Genomic DNA, 18,067 nt, shown 5'->3' with positions numbered 1-18,067 from the left:
GATGCAGCCTCCGAGGAGGCCCAGACCTCGCCCCTGCCTCAGGCTGGTGCAAGGCCCCAACTGCCTTTCAGGAGCTCTCCCGGCTGCTGGTTCAGGTTGGCGAGGCTGTTGGGAAAACAACTCCCTTGTAAGCCAGGCCTCTGCCGATGGCCAGGTCCACTGCTGACTGGGGACCAAGGCCCCCAGAGCCCCCGCTGTGGCTCTGTTGGCAGGAGCTGGCTCAAGACAGCTGTGGAGAGGGCCTCGCTCATGAAGCTTGGTGCGCAGGCTCCGGGGGAGCCTTGGGTCATAGGCGCCTGGCTCTGTGGGGCAGCTGGCCTGCCACCAGGAGAAGTCCAAGGGGCTTAGGAGCAGGAAGAGCCCCTCCTCCCACCTCCCCCAGTCACCTAAGCTGAGCTCTTCCCAGCTGCAGCCTCAGCCTCCAGGAGACCCTCCCTGCCCAAAGGTCTGGTCTCCCTCCCCTGTCCTGTCCCATGTGCCCAGCCCCTACCTCTGTCCACTAAGGGTGAACGTCAGGTCTCCTGAGATGCATGGCTGCCTGAGCATGGGAAACCCGTCATCTTTGACACTTCAGCCCCATCTTGGGCCATAAACCCATTGAAGGGTCAACTGGCCAATGTCCCACCATGGACCTCCCCATCCCTATAGCCAGGAGGGAATGCGGACACCTGGACAAGAGTGTGTGTGACACATGTGGGAACCTTGGACAACCAGATGGATTGTTCTGGGGTTGTGTGCCCTGGTCACTGGACACTATGGCTTCCCTGGTCTGAACCTTCATGGATAAACACCCAGAGCCAAGGGCAGCTCCTGGGGTGGCCATGCAGCCTTGACTGCTGTCCCCACTGCCCACTCGCTCTCTCCAGTCCATGGCCAGCAAGGCCAAAGGTGGGGCAGAGGGGACAGTGAGCCATGCAGGCCTGCTCTGTCAGCACCTGACCCTTGCCTTCCCCGCCAACCTCTTCCCTCTGAGAGGTAGGTTCTGTTCATCCCTGCCCAGGTCCACCCTTTGCTGGGTAAATGAGAGACCCTGGCCACCTGGCCCGGTCCTTGCTTTTCTCTGGGCTGTGGGTTCTCCTCACACTACAACGTGGTCTTTTGTTTTGGGTTTAACCACTGACCACGTCCCCAGCCCTTTTTATTTTTTATTGAGACAGAGTCCCACTGATTGCTCAGGACCTCACTGAGTTGCCTCTCCCTCCCCTGTCCTGTCTGGCCTTGAACTTGCCACCCCCTGCTCAGCCCCTTCAGCTGCGGGTGTTTGTTTTTGGGTCAGCTCTGAGACACCTCCCGGCCTGGAACCATGGTGGGGACTGACTATAAAAATGTGGCAGTGTCCACCTGCCCCACAGGCTGGAGGTGGAAAGGCCCTCATGGCCCAAGGCGCTGCTGACCCCAGTCTGAGGGGCCATATCTGTGGCCTGGCTCCATGCTGAGCCCCAGGAAGACCTGGCTGGGACCAGTTAGCCTGTGTTCAGGCCAGTGGCTTTGGGCTTCCTTGCCTTATGCGTGCAGTGGGCTGGGGACCCTGTCCTCAGGGGAGATGAGGATGGTGGCAGTAAACCACATTTGAGAGCCTGGTGACAGTCATTGCTCTCAGAATGTGTCATTGTCTCATCAGATGAGGTTGGGCAGGGGACAGCAGTTCACAGGATCCGTAGAAAAGAAGGGAGAGAGGGGACCTGGAGAGACTGAGTGGGCAGTGGATAAGGGGCCCCCCAGCGTGGTGCAGCCGAGGCCGCCTGCCTCTGCGGGGAGAGAGGACATGGTCCCATAAGCCCCCCACAGGCAGAGGACCCTGTGGAAGCCGAGCTCTTCCTGTGCCTGCCGTCCCACTTCACTCAATCCCGTGGTCTCCACATGGGACTGCAGGTGACAGCAGCTTCATGTTCCCAGCAGGCAGGGTTCCACCGTGTCCACATGCCCGTTTCCTTGATCTGCCGTCTTTCCATGGGCCCTTGGGTGGATTCCCTACCTGGCTGTTGTGACCAGTGCTGCAGTGAACGGGGGCGTGCAGGGGTCCCTGAGGCCCAAATCTGTTTGTTTGGATACATGTGCCCAGAAGTGGTGCCGGTGGGTCACAAAGGAGGTCCAGGAGAAGGGCGAAGAGAACCCAGGAATGGGCGCAAAGCCCCTGGGGCAGGAGGAGGAGGTTGCCAAGTCCACCCCACAGCCAGGGACTGTATGTGATGCATGTGTCCACAGAGCTGGAGGAGCGGATGGGGGGATAGGAAGGACATAGAATGAAACCGACATCATCATGACTGTGTGTATATGCATGACTGCAGGACCAATGTGATTCTGCAACCTGTATACTCAGAAAAATGAGAAATTATACCCCATCTCATTCAAATGTGTGATATGTCAAGGTCATTGTACTGTCATGTGTAACAAAGTAAAACAAATAAAAAGTTAAAAAAAAAGAGCTGGAAGAGAGAATCGTGAACCACAAAATTGATAATTGATATTTAAAGCAATGGATATGCTGATTATTCTGATTTGATCATCACACAATTTACACATATCAAAATATCACATTGTACCCCATAAATACATTCTATTATTTGTATACATACAAATACATACAATTGAAACTTCCTGGAGATTACTTCCCTTCCAATAAATATGGCGCTCTTTAAAAAGTTAAACTGCAGCCAGGTACATTGGCACACACCTATAATCCCAGTGGCTTGGGAGGCTGAGGCAGGAGGATTGCAAGTTTGAGGCCAGCCTGAGCAACTCAGTGGGGGGTTAAGCAACTTACCAAGAGTGTCTCAAAATAAAATACATGTATATAGAAAGGAGCCGGGGATGTGCTCAGGGATTAAGTGCCCTGGGTTCACGCCCTGATGCAAAAACAAAAAAAACAAAAATCATGACTGCCTGGCATTTCACCCGTATACCACATGCCGTTCTCATTCGCTCAGCAGGTCCTACTCTAGTCACCGCCTGGGCCTGATGACACTCTTCCTTTCCATGGTCTTCCCAGGGGACTGGGAGCCTTTCCTTGGTTCGTTCCTGTTTTATGGGTGCTCTTCCTTCAAGCCCTTCCACTGCCTTTCTCTTGGGCGGTCCCGCTTTTCTTAATGATTTCGTACTATCTTTCAATTCAAGAAAATCCATTTCTTGGGACAAACGTTCTTCTTCTATCTGTAGGCACACAACCCATGTAGACATGTGGTGCCTCATGTTTGCTCCTGACTTAGGTCCTGCTGTTTAGGAGTCACTGTGTGCCTTTTCTCCTTGGTTGTGATATCCATCTTGGAAAATCTTCCTGCTCTGAGGTCACTGCACACAGCTCCCCTGCTTTCCCCTGTGACCTGTAGGGAGCCACATCAACCCGAGCAGAGCTGGATATGGGTGTGCCCTCCCAGGGGGGCTGAGACTGGAGTCAGAGCATGAGGGACCAGCACAGAGCAGGGGGTGCCAGGCAGAAGGGACGTGGCTTGGGACTCCCAGGTCCTGCTGGCCCCGGAGGGGCTCCAAGGGCACATTGTGTTAGTCAGCGTTTTGCGGCTGTGACTGAAGGACCCGACCAGAACAATTTTAGAGGAGGGCTCCTCTGGGCTGCAGGTGAGGCAGAACATCATGGCGGAAGAGTGTGGCGGAGGGAAGCAGCTCACATGGTGATCAGGAAGCTGAGAGAGACTCCACTGTGCAGATGAGCCACGTCCTCCAGCCACACCCACCTGCCTCCAGTGACCACCCAGGTAATCCCATCAGGGACCAAGTCACTGACTAGGTCAAGGTGTAGCCCAGTCACCGCTCCTGCAGACCTTCCTGTGTGTCTCACACCTGAGCTTCTGGAGGACACCTCATCTAAACCACAACCACAGCTTTGGCCCCCACCAACAGCAAGTAGATGCACTTTCCTCTTAGCATGTCCAACTGTGGGTCCCTCCCAGGTGCTGCTGGGCTCCACAAGGAGGGGACCCTCCAAGGAGGTACCTATGAGCCTGGGCCCTGTGTCAGCAGCCGGGGGAGAGCTGGGGGAGGGGGAGGCAGGAAAGGACAGAGCTGCCATGGGGCTCTGGCCACGCCTCCTCCTCGCCTGCGGGCCTGGGTCCTCACTGGTCTGGAGAGCTGTGCTGATGTAAAGAGTGGGGCCCTGGCATTTCACAGAAAGCAGCACTGAGGTTCATCCACCTTCCATCCCCTCCCCAGGTTGGAAAGGATGCTGTTTCACCTGCTCATCTCCCATGTGCACCACTGTCCATTTCCCTCCTGCATTGCTTGTGCCCTGGATGGACTGATCCATTTGTAATTCCACCCTGCTCCAGGGAGTGGCTGGCCTTGGACTGCCTTCTGGGCACTCAGGAAGTGATGTGAACCTCTCCATGGCCTTCCATAACCCGTGTCCTGTGGGTGGATTTGCTAGTTCAGGAGCCTCTCACACACTCAGGGGGCCCAGAGAGGAGGGTAGCACACGTTAAGATCTCTGCACCCTCATCCCTCAGGGAAGCCTGACATCTGGTACACACAAGCTGCCCCCCCGAAGGCTGCTCAGGACCTCCCCCTTGTCCCAAGCTCTGGGAGAGGAGTTTCTTAGCACAGTTTATTGTTCATCTTCAGGTAACGTTGGGCATTTCAATTCCAGTTGGTTCTCACACACCTGTATGGTATTATGTTCCTCGTGTAAGTAGCATGTGTTTTTTGTGTTATCTGTTTTAGCCTTTTTGCTGCTGTGACCAAAAAACCTGGAAAGAACAACTTTAGAGGAGGAAGCATTTATTTGGGGGTCACAGTTTAAGAGGTCTTAGTTCTTAGATGGAGGACTCCATTCCTTGGGACCTGGTGGGAAGCAGAGCATTACTGCAGGAGAGTTTGGAGGAGGAGGAGAGTGGCTGGGAACAGGCCACCAGGAGGAGAAAGAGGGAGGAGGAGGAGAGATGGGGGAGGGAGGGAGGGAGGGAGAGGGGAGGGAAGGAGAGGGAGAGGGAGAGGGAGAGAAAGCAATCAGTTTAATGTTCTTCTTCAGGTATCCTTGGGCATTTCAATTCTGGTGTGTTCTCACACACCTGTATGGTAGTATGTTCCTCATACAAGCAGCATACACTTTTTTTGTGTTATCTGTTTTACGGAGAAGGAGACTGATAAGACTCATAATCTGATCATTTCACTTCTGAACTTTCTTGCAGGGTCTCATGTGAGTTTGGGGGACACTCGCATCTAAACCATAACAATACCTTTCTATACTGTTTAAATAGGATTTATTGACCTCCCCAAATGACATACGGTATGTGACATGATAAATGTCAAGTGCTGGTGGTGACCCAGGGCTTGGTCTCCCTCCTTCATAGGGACCTTCTAAGAGGCTTCTTTCTGCCCTCTGCAGGGCGGCCTGACCTGGTGGATCCCCTCTGGCCCTTCCCACTTTACTGAGTCGGCCTGTATCTTCATGCAGCAAACTGCTGTCTGTGCTTTATTCAAAGGCACCAGCCCCTGTCACCTCTGCCATTGGCTTTGTCGCTCAGTGTGAAGGTGGAAGGTGGTGGTCAGGTGGAGGGGCTCTGCCCCACGCCTCGTCCCTGCTGCCTGGTGAGGACTCGCTCACCAAGGGCTGTCCTCCTGGCCCTGCCCTGCCCTGTTGTAGATGCCAGGCTGGGAGCATCCTGCACATGTGTCCCTGCTGTTTACACAGATCTCAGGTGTTTGATTTTTGTCATTGTTTAAAGGTATACAGTTAGAAATGGATTTGCTGGGTCATAGGTTATGAATATATTCAGTTTTTACAGATGAAGTCAAATCATTTTTCACTATCAGAATGTTTGTAAGAAATAATATTTAAGCAGTCCAATTGCTTCGCATATTTGTCTATAAATGTCAGAATTTTAAAAAAAATCCCTCACTCTCCTTGGCTTGAAGCATGAATTCTGCTCTTCATTCTTAGGGCAGGTCATTAACACAAGCGGGAGTTTCCTGTGCTGCATTCTGTGAAATGCTCACCCACCTATTTGACTGTGGGCTGCTGTTAACTATGATTATTGAGAAGATGTTTTCATTCCGCATTATGGACATCAGCCCCGCAACTGGTAAGTTCGATTGCGGCTTGCACTCGGCACTTTTATGACGACTCCATGAAGAGTCCTTTTCTTTTACGGTTTGCTCTGTGGCTGTGTAAATCAGCTTTCGCGGCAGTCACTGCTATCTTTGACAATGTCTCAAGATCTTCATCTCCTTTCTGTGCCTGATCTTCATCTCCTTTCTGTGCCTACACCGCCCAGACCCCGGGCCAGGTAGAGGTCTGACCCCAGGACAGGTCATCTCAAGGGTATCCTTCACCCACCACACCGCATGTCTGCTCAAGGTCAGGGGTGGGCACCTCTTGCTTTTTCACTAATGAGGACACAGGTTTCCTGGTCTTGCTCTTTCCTTGCCAAGTCTTTATAGAGGACTTCCCTAGTCTGCAGTGTCAAGTGGTAGATTTTCAGTTTCTCCTGGACTCTGCAGGGCCCAGGCTCTGTGGTGCCTGGAGCAAGGCTGCAACCTCCTCTGACCCCTTCCAGGCACCCTGCTGCTCGCCCTCCTCCGGGGCTTGAGCTCCTGGCTCTTCCACTCATGGTGCCTCTCCTCCCCACGGCCCTGGACTATTCTGTGGTAGTTCGGGTTCCTTTAGTGAAGGATTCTTGCTTGTTTCTTTTGGTGTGGATCCTGTTCTGTCACTGAGGGCAGGGCAGGAGGGAGCCACCCTGACCTGATGGTTCCCTGACCTTATGGAGCTTGGTCTATGAGGAAGGCAGGAAAGGAGTAATAGAGATGAGCTCTTAGGTCAGTGGACGGTTCTGTTAAGGCAAATGCAACAGGGGGCGGGCACCGAGGGAGGGATGGAATCTTAGGGGTGTCAACAGGGCTTCCCCGAGACACAGTGCCATGGCTCTGGGAGCGAAGCTGGAGATCTGGAGGAGGACACATGCCAGGCATGGAGGAGGCCAAGGCAAGTGTACTGGCCTGGGGAAGGCTCAGCCACAGGCCAGGTGGCTACAGGGGGACACCGGGAGATGGCAGTGACAACCCTGAGGGTACAGAGTGCTGTGGGTCCTTCCTGTTGAGACAACCAACTGAGGGTCCAAATCATTTGAGAAAAAAAAAAGTCTGTCCTGAACATGTGCAAACTGCCTAGTCCCTGTGGCAGTGCCATGTGACAGTGCCCTGTGACAACTTCCTATTCCGCACGGACGCTTGCTGAGTACGTAAGTCGTCCAGAGGTGACTGACACTCCCTGGGAGGGTGTGCGCAGGCTGTGAGCGGCACACTTGAGGTGGTAAGGGTCCCAGCTTAGGTGGTGGGCATCCTGGACAGAGCCTGCCGACATGGAGGGTCAACCTGCTTACTTTAAGAAAGGCCCAACGGCAGACGTTCAGTTTGAAGTGTCAACAATCTGATAAAAAAAACATGCAACTCAATCATATATTTCTAATGAAACTGATAAATATAGATGCCCCTCAACTGAAACACAAATGCTTAAAGGTATAGAAATCAAGTACACGCTGCGTCTTACGAATTGTTGGGAGGAAAATGGACGTGAGGGTCCTACTTTACAAAGAACGCTGCCCACGGTGAGACCAACATCACGAGGCACCGACTTCTATAAAACGCAGTCCTCAGGAGCAGCAGTCTTCATTGGTTCCAGGATTAACTCCCGCGTTCATTGCTGTGCAAATGTTTCCATTGATCAAAAGCCTCCCTGATGGAGGACGATCAACGTGGGGAGATACATGGTGCTTCTGGATTCTACTCCACTGCTCCTCCCTCTCAGACCATCCTGCACCCCTTCCACGTTCCGAGGTGATTTTCTAGGACTGGGCCTCCCATCAGGGCCTGGCACCTCCAGTTCTTTTGTGTCCTTGTTTTGGTCCCTTGTCAATGGGGACCCTGCCATTGCCTCTCATTTTACCCGTGTCCTTTCTGTCCCGAGTTGTGTGAAAACCTTTAGCCACACGGTGGCCAGGAGGAGCCCACCCAGTCAGGAAGACCCTGCCTGTGTGTGACCTTAGCCTTCACCCCGTGAGCAGGCCCTATGTCCTGCGCTGCAGGTACAAGTAGCTCAACCTGCATTTTGTCATTTGGACCAGGACCCTGGAATGTCAGCCCAGCAGAACAGAAGTGCTGTATTTGGATCGCGAACAGGAGCACGCCTGGACCCCCAGAGGTCTCCAAGGCTGAGACCCTGCAGGGCAATCTGAAGAACTGAGGTAGAGGCAGAGCGTCCTGGGCTTCACAGGGCAAGCTGGGGACTCACACGACACCCCTGGACACCACGGCTGCTGTAGGCCTGTGAGCCCCTCCTGGAATGTGCACACAGACCTGAGGGCCAGAGAGCGTCTGAATAGTCACCTTCAAAAGCTAATGCTAGCTGCTCTCACGGGGGATCCACAATTTTCTCTCCCACCCGAAACAAAGAGAGCACCCTGGGCACTCCCATCCTCCAGTTGTTATTTAGCAAACTTGTCAATCAAATGTTTGTAGAAAGGGACCCATTTACTAACAAGCCTGAGGTCTCTTCTACATCTTCTGGCCCTGTATGCGTTTGCCTGGATACAACATTTAAATAAAAACAAATTAAATACACTAATCTATTTATTTCTAGTTTTTATTAGTGCATTGAATAAATCTTTCCCTATTCTGAATTCCAAAAGAAACTCTGTTATTTTTTTCCATGAGAAGATTGGCAGTTTTGTTTTTGCCATCATTAAATAAATACATTTGGAGCTGGTTGTGTCTATGGAGTGAGGTAGGGGTTCATTTTATTTTCCATTCTGCTTACCAACAGCCCCATTTTCTCCTATTTATTAAGGTGCTCCTCCTATCATAATCTGAAGCTTCATTTATATCATGAGTTTGCTTCTGGGATCCATATCTTATGTTCCCTCCCCCCCCACCCCCGTGACCCCTTACCAGAATATTAGGACTTTCTGTAAAAGTGGAGGAAAACAAGTCTGTTTCCTTTCCTCGTCCATCTCATTCAGAATCATCCTGGATTTCCTATACCTTTACTTTTCTGTATGAATCTTAGAATCATCTTAAAGTTCTGTTAATATCCTTTTTAGGTATTTGGGGAAAGTGATTTGAATCTAAAGATCATATCACACTAGGAATGATTGACAGCTTTATGCTGGTAGATCTTCTTATCCACAAAGATGGCATTTTAAAAAATAAGCCTTTATTTGAAAGCAGTTTTTTTTTTAAAGAGAGAGAGGTAGAGAGAGAGAAAAAAAATTTTATTATTTATTTTTTAGTTATCGGCGGGCACAACATCTTTGTATGTGGTGCTGAGGATCGAACCCGGGCTGCATGCATTCCAGGAGAGCGCGCTACCACTTGAGCCATATCCCCAGCCCCAGCAGTTTTAAAATTTATAGAAAATTTGTGATTTTAACATAGCTTTCCTTATTGCTAACATCTTATGAGTGGGGCACGTTGATGACCACTAATAAACAAATATCAATGCTTGAATCTTTCAACTCAGATTTCTTGAATTTTTATCTAATGTTCCTTGCTAAACCCTTCTATCATTTTTAAAAGTTCTTCCATGTATTAAATTGAGTTTTTTTATAAACAATTATTGACTCTACAAATAATGGTAATTTTAGCATATCCATTGAAATCCTGCATCTCTATTTTTTTAATTGTTTTTCATTGTTTTTGTGCTGGTTGGTATTTTCAATATAACACTGAACAGAAGTGTTGGCAGCTGACTTTTATATCTCATTTTTTTCCTACTTCAAGGGACTGTTTCTAAGCTGCTCCACCTTAGATTCATTTTTTTTCTGGGTATTTCTATGTTTTTTGTTGTTGTTGTTTAATAAACATTATTGTTTGGTAAAGATGCCTAGTTATCTTCTGAATTTAGGAAATTCTTTCTGACATAAAGAGGGGTTAACTTGTCCATGAACTTTTGAAGTCTGGCACCCACACAGAAGGGGGAGTGGAACCTAGATGCACTGGTGCGTGACCCTCCACCAGGTGGACGTCCTCCTGCAGGAGTCAGCACTGAGGTCAGGACGATGCGGGTCCCTCATCCTGGGGAAGCCCACTGCTGCCCACTCCGTGGGAGTTCTGCCTCTGTCCTTCGTGCCCTGAGGTTTCATCCCAGCATGCAGCTGCGGTGCTTCGGGCATCGTAGGTGAGGGCTCTACTGCTCCGAGCACTTCATTGTTCAATACATGGAGCGTGATGTTTCCTTTCCATTATTCATGGACATCTGGGATATTTCTAGCTCCAACATAGTGAATAATGCTGGTACAAGCTTTTGATGTGTCTTTTGAAGAATCTACGTGTGCAGGTGCCAACGGAGGGATGAAATTGCTTGTGTAAGATGTGGGCTTGTTGAGCTGTGGAGAACTTCAGCAAAGATTCTCCCAAACAGGCTGTTCCCAGTACACGCTCACAAGCACAGCATGAGCCTCATCCACTCCGCGGCTAGGTCAAGGCCTGCTCCTGCCCATCATCCACATTTGGACCTCCTGGTGCACATGAATGATGGTGTCATTTCATCCCTCTGATGACCAACGGCGTGCAGCAGACCCCCGTGTGAGTTTGACCATTTGGATGTTGGCTTTCATGAAAGGTCCCAGGTTGAGGGCCTTCTGAGCCACCTGTACCTCTGACTGACTCGCACACACTCCACCTAGGACCTAGGCACATGTGCCACGTGGATTCCACTCTTTCCTGCCTCACTGTGTGTGTGTCTTCCACTGCATTACTGCGTCTTCTTGGGAATGGATGCTCTTAGCCGGGAAGTGGTCCAATGTGGCTCTTCTCTGTCCTTCATGCTTCACGATTTTAGCACCAAGTATAAGGTTTTAGTTACTCAGAGCCCATGAAGATGTCCTTCTAGGTTCTGGGTACCAATGCATTGTTAACCTGGGATATTAATGCTAACATCCCTCTTTGGCTGCCATTTGCATGTGGAGGGACGCACCACAGGAGCCACTTAGGGCTGCTACTAGACTATGCCATTTGCTCCCACTCTGCGTGTGCGGTGTGTCTTTTGCTGTAGTCAGGTGGTTGGACAGGTGTGGGCTTGTCTGGGGAAGCTCAGTGTGGTCCTACTGCATCTGTCCAAGCTGGCAGCCATGTCCTGTACAGCCTTTGATAAAGAGCTGCGCCTCCGTGCTGCAGGGAGGCCGCTGCGGCTTCCCCCTGCCTAGGCTCTTCCCTGGGGTCTGCAATTCCACATGACCTTCAGACTCAGGTCTGAATTACTACACACTCAAATATGCTCTTGGAATTTTAATTTAAATTACATTAAATCTATTTATTAATAAAAGAAAAACTGTCATTTTTATATTAACAAATATGGATGTTTCCTTTTGTAAGTAGGACTTTTCTAAAAAAAAAAATCATAATTATTTTCAAACTGTCTGTGAAAGACCCGCTTTGGTTTGGGTTTTTGTATTTCTAATCTAATGTGTTCATGAAAGAAAGAAAATAAAATGTGGTAATGTTGAGATTTCCATAAAAATTTTATCTCATCATAAACAGTTAACATTTTACCACCTGTGCTTTGTGTTGCACTATCATAAAGGTCATATACATCTTTCATTACATTAATTTCTAGGTATTTGTTTATTTGATGCTATCAGAAAATACATCAATTTAGTATTTTTGTTCTGCATATTTTGTTTCTGATATGCCAAAACATATTGAATTTTATTATTTGTTTTATATTATTCTTGCAATATTTATTTACTAATTCTGACTATTTGGACTCCTTTGGATTTCTAAACCCATAAATTATATCATCTGAAACAAAAATTTTGTATTCTCTTTTTAAGCTCCTTTGGGCCTTGTCACTTGTTTTCCTTGCCATATTGCATTGGCTGTGATCCACTTTGCATTGAGTTTGCATTGAGTTTTCTGCATAGTTATTGATAGGTGTATTCCTGCTGTTGCCAAGGACAACATTTCTCAGAGATCTCCTTGTCTATGTTAGGCTGTCTGCTCTGCTCTGACCCATGTTGATGCAGAAATTTTGAGTTTCAGAGGTCTCAGCCTATGGGAAGCCAGCTCCATTGCTCTGGTCATGATGTGAGAAAAACTATCATGGAAGAAGGGTAGTTTGCAAGAAGCCTCTAAACCCATAGCTTCTATGAAGCATAAAGAAAGGAGGACCAAGTGGCAAAATATAAACTCCAAGTACATGCCCGCAGGGACCTCCTTCTTCCAGACACGCACATTCTCCATTTACCAACCAATGCAGCACTTCTTCCAAATTATGAATCCACCCAATGGTGCCATAATCCATGAATAAATCCAAACTCATAATGTGATCATTTCACCTCTGATTATTCCCACATTGACTCACTTCAGCTTTTGAGGTACACTGAACTCCAAAATTTTACATGCCACCCATGATCCCCCAAAGCTATTAACATCTCACCCTGGAAAATGTGTGCAGTATATTTACAGTAGATGCCCAAATCTAAATAGTTTTAGCACTGCTCCAAACTGCAAGTTCAGAGTCTCTTCTGGGACTCAAATTAGACTTTTGGTTTTCAGACCTTGTAGGAATCAAAATCAACTCATGTATAACTAAGGTACAGTGGCACAGAGTAGGTATTTCCATTCCAAAGGGAGAAATAGACACACAGAAAGTAAAGCTGGCTATGATCAAAACCTAAATGTAGCTGGGCTAACAACACCTCTTTCCCCATGCTCAGCATCTGGGCACATGTTGTGGACAGTGGGCTCCAAAGGACTTGGGCAGCCTTGACCCATGTCCTCTCACATAGGCTAACTGTATCCTTAGCCAGAAATCTCCTGACATATAGTCCACATTGCCACCATCTCTCAGTCCCAGGGGTCACTACTGAAGATTTAACTTCCTTCCACAACTACACACATGACCTTCTCAGGGCCTACTTACATGAATTCTCACTTTGTTACACTTTGACCTTCCTGGCCGACCTTTGCAATCCTATGGAAGCCTTTATGACCATCTAACTCCAGGATTCTGCATTCCTGCAGAACCAGCACCACATGCTTGAAGCCACTGTCTGCCCCCATCTCAAGCAGTAGCCAAGCCTCTGAGGAACATGGAAGGGGCGAGTTTTGTGTGGCTGAGTGAGCATGGAGAACAAACTTCCTAGTAGTTTCTCTTCTCAGTGGAATTTGTATATTCATACCTTGTGAACATGATTTGTGAATCTGGCCAATTCCTGAAATGACCTTAAGCCACTTCTCTACTGTGTCTGTGTAATTTTTTAGAATCTCTTTGGTGACTGTAATGCATTAACAACCACAATTCCTGAGGCCCAGAATTACTCCCCCTTTTCTGACCAAAATGCAAGCTTACACTCTTCCTTGTGCTCCACATTCTCCCAGTAAACATGAATAAAAGCTGCTAGAAACATCGATATCATTGCTTGAATGCTGTGCTTCCTTGACATTTCTTCCATCAGAGTAATGAGTATATCACCTCTAAATTTAGCCACAGGAATGCGATAGGACATAAGCATAAAGTAGACAACATCTTTGACAGAATGTAACATAAATGTCTTCTACTCCCTTTTCCAGCAGAATCCTCCTCCTGTGCAAACTCATGAGCACAGTATTTCCTAGCAACAATCCTATCAGCATTGTTGTTTATAGCTTCCACCAGAATCACATGATAAGTTCATTAACAATGTTCAAAGCTTTTCCAGCATACATCTCTAAACTATTCAAAGTATCTATCCCAATTATCAAAGTCCCCACAAGTTTCTGAACCAAATATTTAGGCAAGTCACTGCAAACAACTCACCTGTTGACACCTATTTCTATTCTAGGTGGCTTTTTTTTGTCTGTAAGAAAGAGATGACTAGAATAATTAGAGGAGGAAAAATTTATCTTTCTTGGATTCAAAGGTAATTCATAGTCAGCTGTGTTCCTATCTCTGGGCACAATATGAGGCCAAACATCCTGTCAGAAAAGTGTTGTTTAAGAAAGCAGCTCAGGCATGGCCACTTGGAAGCACAGAGGCGGCAATTCACCAGGCACAAAATGGAAACCCCCATGCACGTTCACATGGAACTACTTCTTCTAGCCAATACCTACCAGCTTATACTGGTCTCTCATTTAATCCTATGCATGCATTAAAGCTCCTGTAACTCTATCTTTTCACCTTAAATATTTCTTGCATTGTCTCACACAGGAGCTTGTGTGGGACACCTCATATTGAACACTGTAACACTTCATAGTGTCCTGTTCAAATATTATTTGTCCTGTATTACAAAAAGCCCATTGAAACCATGCTGAGAGCAATAAGAATGGTCCCTTGAGTGAAACTATATGAGGCCAGACTAATGGAAATATTTTGAATAAAATGTGTCCTTTCACAAGTGATGGTTTGTTTTTGCTTTTTTGCTGGAATCTTGTGTCACTCTATATCCAAAAGCAAAGAGAGTTCAGCATCCCTGTGTTTGCCAACTAAGATAAATGAAAAAGACAAAGTTCTGACCTGGCACTGATATGGGTTATTTCCACTATGGACCAGTACAGGGACATGCTCCATGGGCCCTATTGCATGGTGTCTGTTGTCCCTGCTGCATGCTGCATCACTGACACCCCCTCACAGCTCTGATCTCTACTGGGACTGCACTGCAGTGACCTACATATTCTGCCCTCAGGGAGCATGAATGAGAGAAGGCAGGCTGAGGACCTTGAACTATACTACAGAGCAATAGTGACCCAAACAGCATGGCATTGGCATCAAAATCGCCTCATACATCAATGGTACAGAATAAAAGACACAGCGAGTAACCCACATAATTACAGCTATCTTATATGAGACCAAGGCACCAAAAATGAACATTGGAGAAAAGATAGCCTCTTTGACAAATGGTGCTGTGAAAATTCGAAATCCATATGCCACAAAATGACATTGAACCCCTATCTCTCACCATGAAGAAAACTCAATGCAAAGTGGATCAAAATTAAACAGAGACTGTATCTACTAGAAGAAAAAGTAGGCAGAATTCTCCATCATGTTGGATTAAGCCCCAGCTTCCCTCATAAGACACTTATAGTGGAACAATTAAAATCAAATAAAAGGGATGGATTAAACTAAAAATCTTCTCAGCAAAGGAAACAATCAGCAAGGTGAATAGAGAACCTCCATTTTGGGATCAAATTTTTAACAGTCACACATCAGATAGAGCCCTAATCTCTAGGATATATAGAGAACCCAAAAAACTAAACACCACAAAACCAAATAGCCCAATCAACAAATGGGCTAAGAAACTGAGGAGGCACCTCTCAGAAGATGATATACAATCAATCAACACATGTATTTTAAAAAGCTCTACATCTTTACCAATTAGAGAAATGCAAATCAAAACTACTCTAAGATCTCATCTCACTCCAATCAGAATGGCAGCTATTAAGAATACAAACAACAATAGGTGTTGGCAAGGATGTGGGGAAAAAGGCACATTCATACATTGTTCATGGGACTCCCAATTGGTGTAGCCAATATGGAAAGCAATATGGAGAATCCTTGGGAAAATGGGAATGAAATCACCATTTGATCCAGCTCTCCCACTCCTTGGTCTATGCCCAAAGGACTTAAAAGCATCATACTATAGGGACAGAGCCACAACAGCTATTGTGAATTCTGCTGTTTCTAGTAGCAGAATTCACAATAGCTAAACTGTGGAACCAACTCAAATGCCTGTCAGTAGATGAATAGATAAAGAAAATATGGTATATGTACACAATGGAATACTACTCAACAACAAAAGAGAACAAAATCATGGCATTTTCAGGTGAATGGGTGGAGTTGGAGAATATAATGGTAAGTGAAGTTAGAAAATCCCCCCAAAACCAAATGCAAAATATATTCTCTGATATAAGGAGGCTGATTCATAGTGGGATTTGGAGGGGGAGCATGGGAGGATTAGATGAACTCAAGATTGGGCAGAGGGGTGGGAGGGGAAGAGAGGGAGCCTAAGAGTAAAAAAGATGGCATAACGAGATGGATATCATTACCCTAAGTACATGTATGAAAACACAAATGGTGTGGATATACTTTGTATACAACCAGAGATATGAAAAAATGTGCTCTCTATATATGTGTGATATGAGCTATAATGCATTCTGCTGTCATGTATAAAAATTAGAATAAAAATAAAATAAAACCTGAAAAGTAATCAAACAAAAAATACCTTCAATTGACCCCAAGTTTATTCAGAACAAGGTCAATGGCATTATGGCAAGCATTTACAGAGTGGCCTCTTTCTACTCCTTGTTTATGTTTCTACCTCTAGTTTTGCATTTTCTCCTCCTTTAACATATGTTATCAAATAGTATTTTGTTATCTTTTAAGCAACCTGAAATATTAGGGGGATGAGATGACAGATAAATGTAATGTTTTTGAGAAATACAAAGCTGCTCTACTCCAGCTTCTTCAATATAGAGAATGTGAAGCAAAGCAAAGCATAGTGTACAGAGTCATGGAAACCAGCACCTCAGGGTTCTCATGAGGACACACATCATGGAACAGTTTCATGGTCAAAGTCATGGTGCTATCAAACTGTTGACAACTTACATAACTTCATTGCTGCCCTGTTTCTGGCCTGGTCACGTTTCCTCCTGTAAAGCCCAATTCTGCTTTCTACGTAAACACAACATGCACTCGTTCTTACATCAGTTCCAATCCACTGTGATTTACGCTTTATAGTCATTTTAGATGTTTTCTTTTCATTCTGAAGGATTTTCAAACTTAAGAATTCCATAAGACTGTTAAGAGAATTTTTATAAGGCCTTTCCTAATTGATCTAACCAATCTTATTGAATCAATCTTGTTGAGCAACAGCTTTTAAAGATTTTAACATATCATTAATGGCGGAGACAGGTCTATATTATAATAGTTGAAATATTCATCTATGCATGTGAATTATTGAAGTCAGGGTATTTGAAAATGAATGCCAAACTTTTCTTCATAGTGGGGGAGGGAAGACCACTGAAATTGCCTGGACATGAGAGTTATTTTGAATTTCTAGAAGAGGTCACAGACTTTTCACATTTTGCCACATGTACTTTATCTTACCTCTTTCCCTAATTAACCTTTCTAAGCAGTTTGAGAAGTGTATTTTTGTCTCATACCCCTGGACACTTAATGCCTTTACTCTGCTATGAATTGTCTAGGATAGCACATCCTCTCCCATAACCCTGGAATATTCCTACATTCAGGAAACTAACATTGACATAATACTCTCCTCTAGTCTATAGCCTAATTTGGTAGTTGCCTGTTGTCTTAATCCATGCTTGATTTAAGTCTAGGCTCCCACAGTTTATACACTTATCACATCTATTTAGTCTCCTTTATAGTTGTAGAAAATTTTCAATTTGCTTACTTCTGAAATTTAGAGACAAAGACTGTGGCATTTCTCTGTGTGTGTGTTTGTGTGTGTGTGTGTGTGTGCGTGTGCGCATGTACACATATGTGCTGCTTCAATGGTGATAACATCTTCAGCTATTATGTCTAAAGCCAACATTTGCAAAGCACATTTTACCTCAAAAGCAACATTAGGAAGACATTGCAAGCAGAAATCAGATTCCAAATATGTGGTATCAGGCCTACAATACACAAATAGCTGTCGATGTGTCTGACATGCTTACCAAATTGTGTCAGTCTAAGAACTTGGCAGGCAGGAGGTGACTAGAACATGACAGCCTTTGAAGGAGGGGTCGTATCCATGGCCTCTTCACTGGCAGCCTGGGAGGTTGGTGGTGCAGACGCCCTCTGTGCCAGGATGGAGGATGGTGAGTGGTCCTTCACTGGCAGCATGGTAACCATGGGGGCATTGGGAAGAGAGGCTCTTTGCTGTCCAGGAGGGTTCCCAGATGCAGGCTGAGGGGTGGATGGTGGGACAATAGAATGGGACATATTGGGGTTGGGTTGGGAGAACTGAAGGGTTGGGGGGCCGGGGAGGACTGGTCCCTTTGCTGGCTGCCTATGCTGCCTATGGCCATGGACACTGCATTGTGGGCCAAGCTGTCACTGGACACAAAAGATTTGAAAATGACCACAATGGAAGGGGTGGTAGTGTCCATGGCCTTGTCTTCAGGCAGCACAGCGGGATTC

General features: G+C 46.5%; 1 long non-coding RNA gene across 1 annotated transcript; it reads left to right on the top strand.

The window, feature by feature from the left end:
• The first annotated feature begins 7,375 nt into the window (after positions 1 to 7,375).
• On the top strand, positions 7,376 to 8,572 carry LOC144372727 (uncharacterized). Its single transcript, XR_013432631.1, has 2 exons — positions 7,376 to 7,785; positions 8,073 to 8,572. It is a non-coding gene; the product is annotated as an uncharacterized LOC144372727 (long non-coding RNA).
• Positions 8,573 to 18,067: the final 9,495 nt, after the last annotated feature.

Source organism: Ictidomys tridecemlineatus, unplaced genomic scaffold (genome assembly GCF_052094955.1).
Source record: "Ictidomys tridecemlineatus isolate mIctTri1 unplaced genomic scaffold, mIctTri1.hap1 Scaffold_150, whole genome shotgun sequence".
In the NCBI taxonomy this organism is placed as follows: Eukaryota; Metazoa; Chordata; class Mammalia; order Rodentia; family Sciuridae; genus Ictidomys; species Ictidomys tridecemlineatus.
This window is presented reverse-complemented; position numbering and strand designations above follow the sequence as displayed.